This window comes from Pongo pygmaeus, chromosome 9, assembly GCF_028885625.2.
Source record: "Pongo pygmaeus isolate AG05252 chromosome 9, NHGRI_mPonPyg2-v2.0_pri, whole genome shotgun sequence".
Taxonomy (NCBI): domain Eukaryota; kingdom Metazoa; phylum Chordata; class Mammalia; order Primates; family Hominidae; genus Pongo; species Pongo pygmaeus.
This window is the reverse complement of record NC_072382.2, coordinates 979,175-987,903: the sequence shown is the minus strand read 5'-3', so window position 1 is coordinate 987,903 and position 8,729 is coordinate 979,175. Positions and strand designations below refer to the sequence as shown.

Genomic DNA, 8,729 nt, shown 5'->3' with positions numbered 1-8,729 from the left:
GTTATGCCGCTTGATTTAACCACAATGTAAACACATTTCAAAACATCACATTGGACATGATAAATATATACAATAGAAGAACAAAATACATCTGCAAAATGAAGCATTATTATTGTGCAGGCTCTGCTGGTCGCCTGGTCTCAGTTCTGGTCTTGGCTGGACTCTGGGTCTAGTCCTCTCTCCGCAGCGATCCGGTGTCCCCTGGGCGGACAGGATCCCCGGCCCCGCCCACTGGACAGCGAGCTCACATTCTCTCTGTCCATTCAGTGGGAAGAGAGACCCCTGGGGACAGTCCCAACATCGAACTCCACACGGCCAGCACCTCGACCCTGGAGGGAGTGCTCCTCCCTGAGGAAGCAGGACCTTCAAGCTAGAGTGAACGGCAGCTGTGTGAGCAGGCGGCTGGTGCGACAGGGACAGTGGCCGTAATTCCCATCCGTCATTGCCAGATACCATCGCCACAGAGAAGCGGCACCGGACATGGATGGCGAGCACCTGGTCTGTCCTGCGGGGTTGCACCCGTCCTTTCGGAGGGCCTCCTGGCCGGCGCCATAACTGGTCTTCAGGGGCCGTCCCACGCTCTATTAACCCGCTGCTCCTGGGAGCATCTCCTGAGCATGGGATGAGTCCTGCTGTGGGAAGCAGCATCGGTGGGGGTGTGACGGACAGTGGGGTGCTGTCAAGTCCGTGGACGAAGCCATAGGCAGGAACAGCAGGTCCACATTCAGAAAACTGCGAGGGCCTCCGTGACAGCTGACAACCTGTCCCTGTCCTGTCTGTGGAGGGCCGGCGAGGCAGGCAAGGACCTGTCCCTGGGAAATGGCACCATGAGGGGGCCAGATTGCTGCCCCTGGAGTCGGCAGGGCACTTGTGCTGTGGGGCCGTGCAGAGCCCCCATCCCGCCACATCCCACCTTCCTCTTGGGCCCTTGGAGCCTGCCTGGCATGGCTGCTGTGTGACCATGGGCACTGACCTGTGACCGTTGTGAACACACCGCGGGCCACACTGGCTCTCCTGTCTTCTACATCCCTCCATGTCTTTCACGCCCTTGACACTTTTGAGGGGCATGGGGCAGGTGTGTGTAGAACCTCCCCTTGTTGGGGACGTTGGATGTTTTCTTATGATTGAGATTGGGGTTATGCATTTTTGGCCAGGAAACTGCAGAAACCACATGCTCTTCTTTATTTTTGTTTTTATTTTATAGAGACAGGGTCTCACTCTGTTGCCCAGGTTGGAGTGCAGCGGTGCCATCACGGCTCCAGCCTGAGCCTGGAGTGGGGACAGGATGACGAGAGCCCACCGTGCATCCCAGCGGCTCTCCAGGGCACACTCTGGCTGTGGCTCGGACACAGACACCCTGGGCCCCAGGGGAAGCCTCAGCTGCATTCTGAGCTCCCTTCTGAGGACAGAAGTCAGAGGACACCAAGACCCCTCCGGAGGTCCCCTAGGGTAGGTGTCGCTCAGACCCCTTCAGCCTCTAACCAGACAGGAGCTGGGGCCTGGGGTCCCCAGAGGAAAATGAGGGGTGACTAATGAGGCTCAGGAGACTGGGGTGGGGGCATCTGACGGGGATGCAACTGGCACCTGGCTTCAGGGGCATTCGCTGATCCACCTGGGGCACCCCAGATTGACCCTGGCCCTTCTTTCCCCTGGAGCAGTGTCAGGGAAGGAAAGGAGCTGCCCAGTCGGGCCACGCTGGATCCGAGCACACATGAGCACAGTGAAGAAGCCAGGCCACTTCTCAGTTTTGTTATGAAGATCGTTTAGGGCCCATGGTCTCCCCAAAAGGATCCGAGGAACCTCCAGGGACCCGTGGGCCATGTGGGAGAGCAGCTGAGACAATTTATCACCTGAGACAATTATTAGTATCACCAGGTGAATATCGATGCCTGGGTGGGGAGTTCCCCGGAGCAGGCAGGTGGGAGCTGGAGGAAATGCTGTCAGCATCGCCACCCTCCTCCCCTTCAGAGCTGAAATTGTTACAAGAGGCCACTCCTGCCTTTCCTGACTATCAACTTCCTCTGTCCAAGATGAGGCTGGACCCTGGAGGAGACTCACCTGGCCCAGTCCCAGCGCAGGTCAGACAGGCCCCCTGCACCAGTTCCCTGCCTTTTTGGGACCTCAGTTTCCCTGCCTGGTCCCCGGTGGCCTCTCCAGGCTTGCAGCCTGCTGCTGGATGGAGCTGGTTTCGGCGGGGTGGACAGCAGGTGCGACCCCCAAGCCTGCAGAGGAGCTCACAGGCAATGCACCAGCTCCTTCAAGAAACAAACAAAGGCTGCGGCTTCCCAGGAAGAGCCGACAGCTGCGGGCCACGGCGGGGGGTGGGAGGGGAGATTGTCCACCAGGAGGCTCAGCTGCCCACCCCGCAGCCTCGCCCTGACTGCGTTTATGGCCAGATCCTGTTGTGGGCACAAGTCCAGCTCCACCGCCCTCCCTCCTGCTGGCATCTTCCAGGAACTGGCAGGGGCAGCAGGAACCTAGGGACCCGGGAGCCAGGAGACGGCCAGGATCAGCATTTGCTTCTCATTACCGGAGATGGAGGAAATGGGCAGCTTCTCCTGCTGTCCAGATTGTAGTACTGGGGCGGCATCATCAAGAGTGGAATGTGACGTCCTCCAGTTCCCCAGACTCGGCCCTCCTGGAGTCCAGGGCTGCCAGGCTGCCCTCTGGCCCAGGGGGAAGTGCCTGGGGAGGATGAAGGAAGACAGAGGTTGCTGGGGCCCAGTGGCCATGCATCTGTCCATCGCATTCTGCAGGGAGCAGCCTCCCAGGGACCCCACTGCCTCCCGGATCCCCGGGGGAGGGGTGGATAGGGGCCAGGAGGATGTTTGCCAGGTGGCATCCGGTAGGAAGGTTAGGGTGAGGCTAGCGGTTAGGGATTAGGGCTTGGGGTGTAGGGCTGGGTCTAGGGTTAAGGTGTTGGGGCTAAGGGGTTTGGGTGGGGGCTTGGGGTGAATTTAGGGCAGGGGTAGGCTGGGGTGAGGGTAATTTGGGGTGGTATGTTAGGGTCAGGACCCTGGGACCATGCTGGGTCTGACGCATTCAAGGGCATTTTGTCAGCCATCAAACGGGGCAAGACGCTCCACCTGGGTGACACAGAGCCGCACACCCTGCACCTGTACCTACACCTGGGGCCCCTCCTGTGCCCACAGGGCCTCCCCTGGTCAGCTGGGAGGGCTCTGCTAGCTGCCTCCTATCCCTAAGTGGACACAGTCCCTGGATCCTTCCCCCAGGGCTGGCCACACCCAGCTGACCACTCCCCTCTGGGCCCAGGCAGTCACCAAGGGGGTCAGCCGTCCTCAGTCCTCTCAGCCTCTCAGCCACACAGGCCTGGGCCTTGCGTAGGGCTGCAGGACACATCTCCCCTACAGCTGGGCAGGTCCATGGTGTCCAGGCAGCCTGCCGTGGCCCTGCCCCAGGTGGTGCCTGGCATGCAGAGGAGGGGAGGGCGGCAAGACCCCCACTGCCAACGCCCCTCTCTGGCCCAGATAAGGTTCTGGGGAAGTCATTTCTTCCAGGCCCAGCTTCGGCAGGGTTGCAGTGTCCACACACATCTCCCCCTGCAGCTCAACCAGGCGCCAGGGGAGGCCCCCAAACAGCTGTGGGAGCTGCAGGAAGGAGGCGAGGAGAGGGCAGGGAGTGGAGGAGGGAGGAGCTGTCCAGGCGTCCCCTGCGTAGGGGTGCAGGCTCCTGGGGACACTGGGGACCCCGGGTCCTCACTGGCCCTTCCCGGCTGGCCTGCCTTTGCTCTGCATACAGCTGGCGCTCAGCAAAGCTTGCCGCTGCTGATGGACAATTCCATGGCTCACTCCAGCATATCTGTGCCCCAGGAGACGGTGCCCTCCTAGCCCCAGCCTGTGCCGTCTGTGGCCCTCGAGGGCCCCGCCAGCCCTGTGGTCACAGGCGGGGCCGGTGCAGGGAGGAGGCCCTGACCACAGCAAAGGGGTCCGCAGCAGGGGAGGCACCAGTGTCCAAGTGCCCATGCCCAGGGAGGTGCCACCTCTGACACGGACAGGGCTTCAGGCTTGGGACACAGGTGCCAGGGGAGCAGCAGGGACAGGGAGGGGGCAGGACCCTGGCAGCAGGTCGGCTCGGTGACTGCACACCCCACGGGGGTAGTGGTTTACAGGGACCCACAGCCCAGGAGGGCCTCACCTTCGGCCCCTCCCAGCAGTAGCACCAACTGCCGTGGCCGCCCACACCACCCTCGTCCCGACGGCCGCCCACACCAGGCCCTCCGTGGCCAGCACTCCTGTCATCCACATCCCCATCTTGCTGATGAGCGGGCAGTGAGGACACAGGAAAGCCAGGCTGTCACCTGCCCAGGGCCGGAGCCGGGATGGGTCCCCCAGGTGGGAGAAGCCTGGTCTCACCCCCAGAGTGGCCCACCCTGTCCCACAGCCAGGATCTAATGCCAGTCTCCCAAGGAGTGGGCACAGGGGGGTGTCTGGACCCCCTTATGGGGAGGGAACTCTCCATGGGGGGCCGGGGGCTGGGGAGCCTCAGGGGTCACGAGAAGCTGGTGGAGCCAGGGAGCCGCGGCCATGGCGTGGGGGCAGGTGCCCCAGGAGGGGGAGGGGAGGGCGTGGCCTTGGGTGCTTCCAGCCCCCACACCAGCACTCAGGCAGCATGGGGTCACATTTTGGGCCTGGGGGACTGTGCCATCGTGGCCAGGAGCACCTTGAGAAGCCAGGAGGGCCGGCCAGGGCGGGGCAGAGCAGAGCAGGGCAGGGACAATCTGCCCAGACGTCTCACCGCCCCTCAGACACCCCCAGACTCTCCTGGGCCAGGATAAATACGCAGTCCTCGGCCCAAGGCCCTGAATTAGGTACCTGGTGACCTGCATGTCTGGCCGGGTCCCCTGCCTCTCTGTGCAGAATCCTGACGCCCCCTGGCAGGCCTAGGGGTTCAGCAGAAGCAGGTTGCAGCCCCCACACCCCTCTAATGGGCCACATAGAAGGTGGGCCAAGGGCAGTGGGTGCAGGGCCTGGGACACAGCAGCTGGGACGCTGCCCCAGGACCAGGGTCGGGTCCAGGAGTGGAGAACCCAGGGCAGTGACAGGGAGATGCAGACAGACCTGGGTTGAGATGGTGTCTGGGTGGGAGTCCAGGGGGCCGGGGGGCCCAGCTTCCCAGGTGCCAGGGGAGCCGCCACCCCTGAGTCCTTGGTGAGCTGAGTCTCCAGGGCGTGGTGCTCCCAGCGTCCTGGCCAGGCCTTGTGGCTGTGGAGGGACAGGAACGAGGCCCAGCTTCCTGCTGGGGGGTCACCTCTCCCCAGGGGTCCAGGACACCGCTGCATCTGAAAATGAGCAGGAAAGGGGTGCTCAGTGCAGCCTCAGGGCCTTGGGGACCCCCTTGGATCTTGCCAGCTCCCGAAATGCAGAGAGAGAGTCGGGCAGTGGGGCCAGGGCTGCAGCCCCCATGCCTCCTCCACGTCTGCCTGGCTCTGTCTACCTCAGAGATCCAGGGCTCCTCATACTGGATCTGGCCTCTACCCGCCCCGGGCGCTTGGAGCAAAGTCTGCGGTTCCAGGCTCCCCGACAGCGGAAGCTTCCCTGCCCATCCCAAGCCGTCTGCAGCCAGACCAGAGGCTGGTGTGGCACCATGGAAGGTTCCGGAGGGCAAGAGCCGTGATGCTGTAGCCCGCCAGCAGGTGGCACCTGGTGCCCGCACCACAGCCAAGAGGAGGGCTGGGCAAGGTGTGTGCTCAGGGCCATGTGGCCCAGTTGTGTGCCTGTGTGTGCCTGCATGTTGGCAAGTCCAGTGCCCGGGTGGCTCTCAGGCATCTTGGGGAGAACAGTCAGCCAGCAGCCCGGCCGGAGCCCTCTGGCCCCATTGATGGGAGGCTCTGGGACAGACAGCACTGAGAGGGGAGAGAAGCTGGGCAGGTGGGGCAGGTGGGGCCGCCAGGCAGGCGTGAGGGTGACCCTGCCAAGTGGCACAGGGACGATCTGAGTCCTGCAGGGCCCGGCAGCGCCTGAATAATGGGAGAAGCTGTGTGAGCCCGAGTGTGAGCCGTGCACGGGTGCGACAGCGAGGCGGGCGGGCGTGGGTCCTGTACACACGGGTGTGGGTGTGGCTGAGCGACCACTCACCCTCTCACATCCCCTGCAGTGAGCATGGGGGGCACCGGCCCCTCATTTCCCAGCCCCACTGGGCCCACCTCCTGCCTGGCCCTCCTGGGGACTGACCTGTGGCCTCCTACCCCTCGAACCGCAAGGGTTGCCTGTCCCCACCTTTGTCCCTGCACCTTGGGCCCGTCCCCGCCTTTGTCCCCGCACCTTGGGCCCGTCCCCGCCTTTGTCCCCGCACCTTGGGCCCATCCCCACACCTCGGGCCCGTCCCCGCCTTTGTCCCCGCACCTCGGACCCGTCCCCGCACCTCGGGCCTGTCCTCGCCTTTGTCCCCGCAACTCAGACCTTTGGTGACACCTGTGGGCTCAGGCACCACGTCGGGCCCGGGACACTGGAGGCCACAGCACACTGGGGAGGAGAGGCTGCAGTCTGGGCCCAAGGGCATCCAGCCTCTCCACTCCCTCCCTGGTGACCTTGGGCAGGCCGCCCCCTCTCTGTGTCTGTTTCCTCACCTACGTGGGCACAGAACCCATCTCCACCTGCAGTAAATCCCGTGATGGCGGAAGTGTCCCTCCGGCCGCACTCTAGGACCCGTTTGCTGCGAGGATGGCACTGGGGGATGCCCTGTCCCCAGCTGGCCGGGCTCTGTCACAGCCTGGACCCTCCCTGCGTGGGCACCTCTGACCCAGCAAGAGGGAACGCCACCAGGGCAACCCCAGAGGCCTGTCCAGCTCGGAGCCAGCCCCTCCTGCACCAGGGTCCCCTGAGATTCACCCTGACAGGCAGCAGGAAGGCGGGGTGCCTGGTGGCCTCCTTCCCCCAGGGGTCTGGGGAGGGTCTGGGCTGGGCTCTTCTTTGACAGGCCGCCCGGGCCCCACCTCAGGCCTGGAGGAAAGTGGAGGGGTCCACACCGTAGCCGACCCTGGGACTGGAGACACATGGGTACCAGGACATGCGAGGCCCATGGGGGCCGGGGAAGTCCCCAGAATCCCCACTCACCACTCTGGGGTGGGAAGAGGCAGGGCCAGCCTGTCGACATGCATCTCCTGCTGTCCAGAGAATGCTCCCGACGTCCCCATTTTCCTGCAGAAGGGGATGTCCTTGCTGGGAAGCCGGTGGCTGCAGCCAGTCAGTGGTGACTCCCAGAAGGTTCCAGGCCCCGCCCAGCCAGAACCCCAGAGCCGGACCTGGGGCCACAAGGCATGACGCAGCTCTGCCTACACGGGGACAGGCAGCTGCCCACGGCCATGGGCACAGGCTTTGAGGAAGCGACAAGGCTCTTGCACCAGCAGATTAAAATGCTGCCAAGCGGAAGAGTCAGTAAAAGCTCTCAAGGAGCAGCTGGTTCAGGGCCAGCAGGTGCTGGGGTGGTATGGGGGCCCCTTGGCTGCTGTGACGGTGCCTGTCCCTGGCTCCCAGCCCGGGAGCCCCAGCAGTGCCTTGCACAGCTGGCCCAGACATACAAAGGGCCAGAGCCTGGCACGTGGCAGTGTTGACTGTCATAATTGTTATTGCCATCATCATCATCATCATCATTGCTATTATTATATTATCACCAGGAAACTCACCTACATTCTGCAGGCTGTGGGTGAGGCCAAGGAGCAGAGGGCTGGGGGTTGATGTGGGCCAGCAAGACCCAGGCCAGGAGGGTCCATCCCAGGGATGCCAAGACCCAGCAGAAGGTTAGCAGGGGAGGAGAGACCCTTACCCCAGGGTGACCCCACAGCGGGGGCTGCACGTGGACACCAACTGGAGGCCTGGGGGAGGCAGGTGTGGCTCGGAGGCTCTTTGGCAAGGTGGGAGCTGGGGCTCCCTTAAGAGATCCACCTTAAGAGGTCCTCCAGAGTGACCCAGGGAGAACCATTCTCCGTCCCACCCACTCCTGGATCTCAGGCTCCCAGGACGCAGAGAGACTCTGAGCCATCTCCCGGGTTGTGCTGCTTTGGTTATGGTGGCCCCAGGAAATCGAATCAAGAGTTGTAGCAATGCTGCCCAGCCCCACGGGCAGGGAAACCAGAGCCAGGAGGCGGTACTGGGGGCTGTGGGTGGGTGGACCGCGGGGCTGGGGTGTGTTCTCTTCCTGCTACTCTTCTACATTTTTCCAGGTTTTATTTAGTGACTGTGTTCCACTCTGTATTGAAGTATCAAGATTCCATTTCATCGAGGACTAGCATTTTTAGCAAAGAGAGTAGCAGAGGCCAGATTTAGCAACTAAAAGACTCCAGGAAATATGGGAAACAACAGCTGTCAAGACAGTGGACATCAGGCGACAAAGAGAGTGGTTCCAGAGAGACAGCGGCTCCCTCCAACCCGGCCGCTATCCGGAAATGCCACGGCTTGAGTGGCATAAAAGCAACAGACACGCATCTCCACGGCTGCGGAGGACGGGACGTTCAAGATGGATGCTCTGGCAGATTTGATGTCTGGTGAGGCCACTCCCTGGTTCACGGACGGCACCTTCTCGCTGGGTCCCCTTCGCCTCTGGTAGATGGGGTGGGAGAGCTCTCTGAGGTCTCTCTCTTTTTTTTTTTTTTTTTTTTCCTAGACAGGGTCTCACTCTGTCACCCAGGCTGGAGTGCAGTGGTGGGATCTCGGCTCACTGCAAGCTCACTTCCCAGGTTCAAGTGATTCTCCACCTCAGGCTCCCGCGTAGCC

General features: G+C 62.6%; 1 long non-coding RNA gene across 2 annotated transcripts; it reads right to left on the bottom strand.

Moving 5' to 3' along the window:
• Positions 1 to 1,200: 1,200 nt before the first annotated feature.
• Positions 1,201 to 7,537, bottom strand: LOC129007986 (uncharacterized). 2 transcript variants are annotated; one of them, XR_008492430.1, is made up of 4 exons: positions 7,074 to 7,537; positions 5,079 to 5,299; positions 2,531 to 2,685; positions 1,201 to 2,255 (listed from the first exon to the last, which is right to left on the bottom strand). It is a non-coding gene; the product is annotated as an uncharacterized LOC129007986 (long non-coding RNA). The 2 variants fall into 2 exon arrangements; XR_008492429.1 differs by having other exon boundaries at positions 1,201 to 2,685.
• Between the last annotated feature and the right edge of the window lie 1,192 nt (positions 7,538 to 8,729).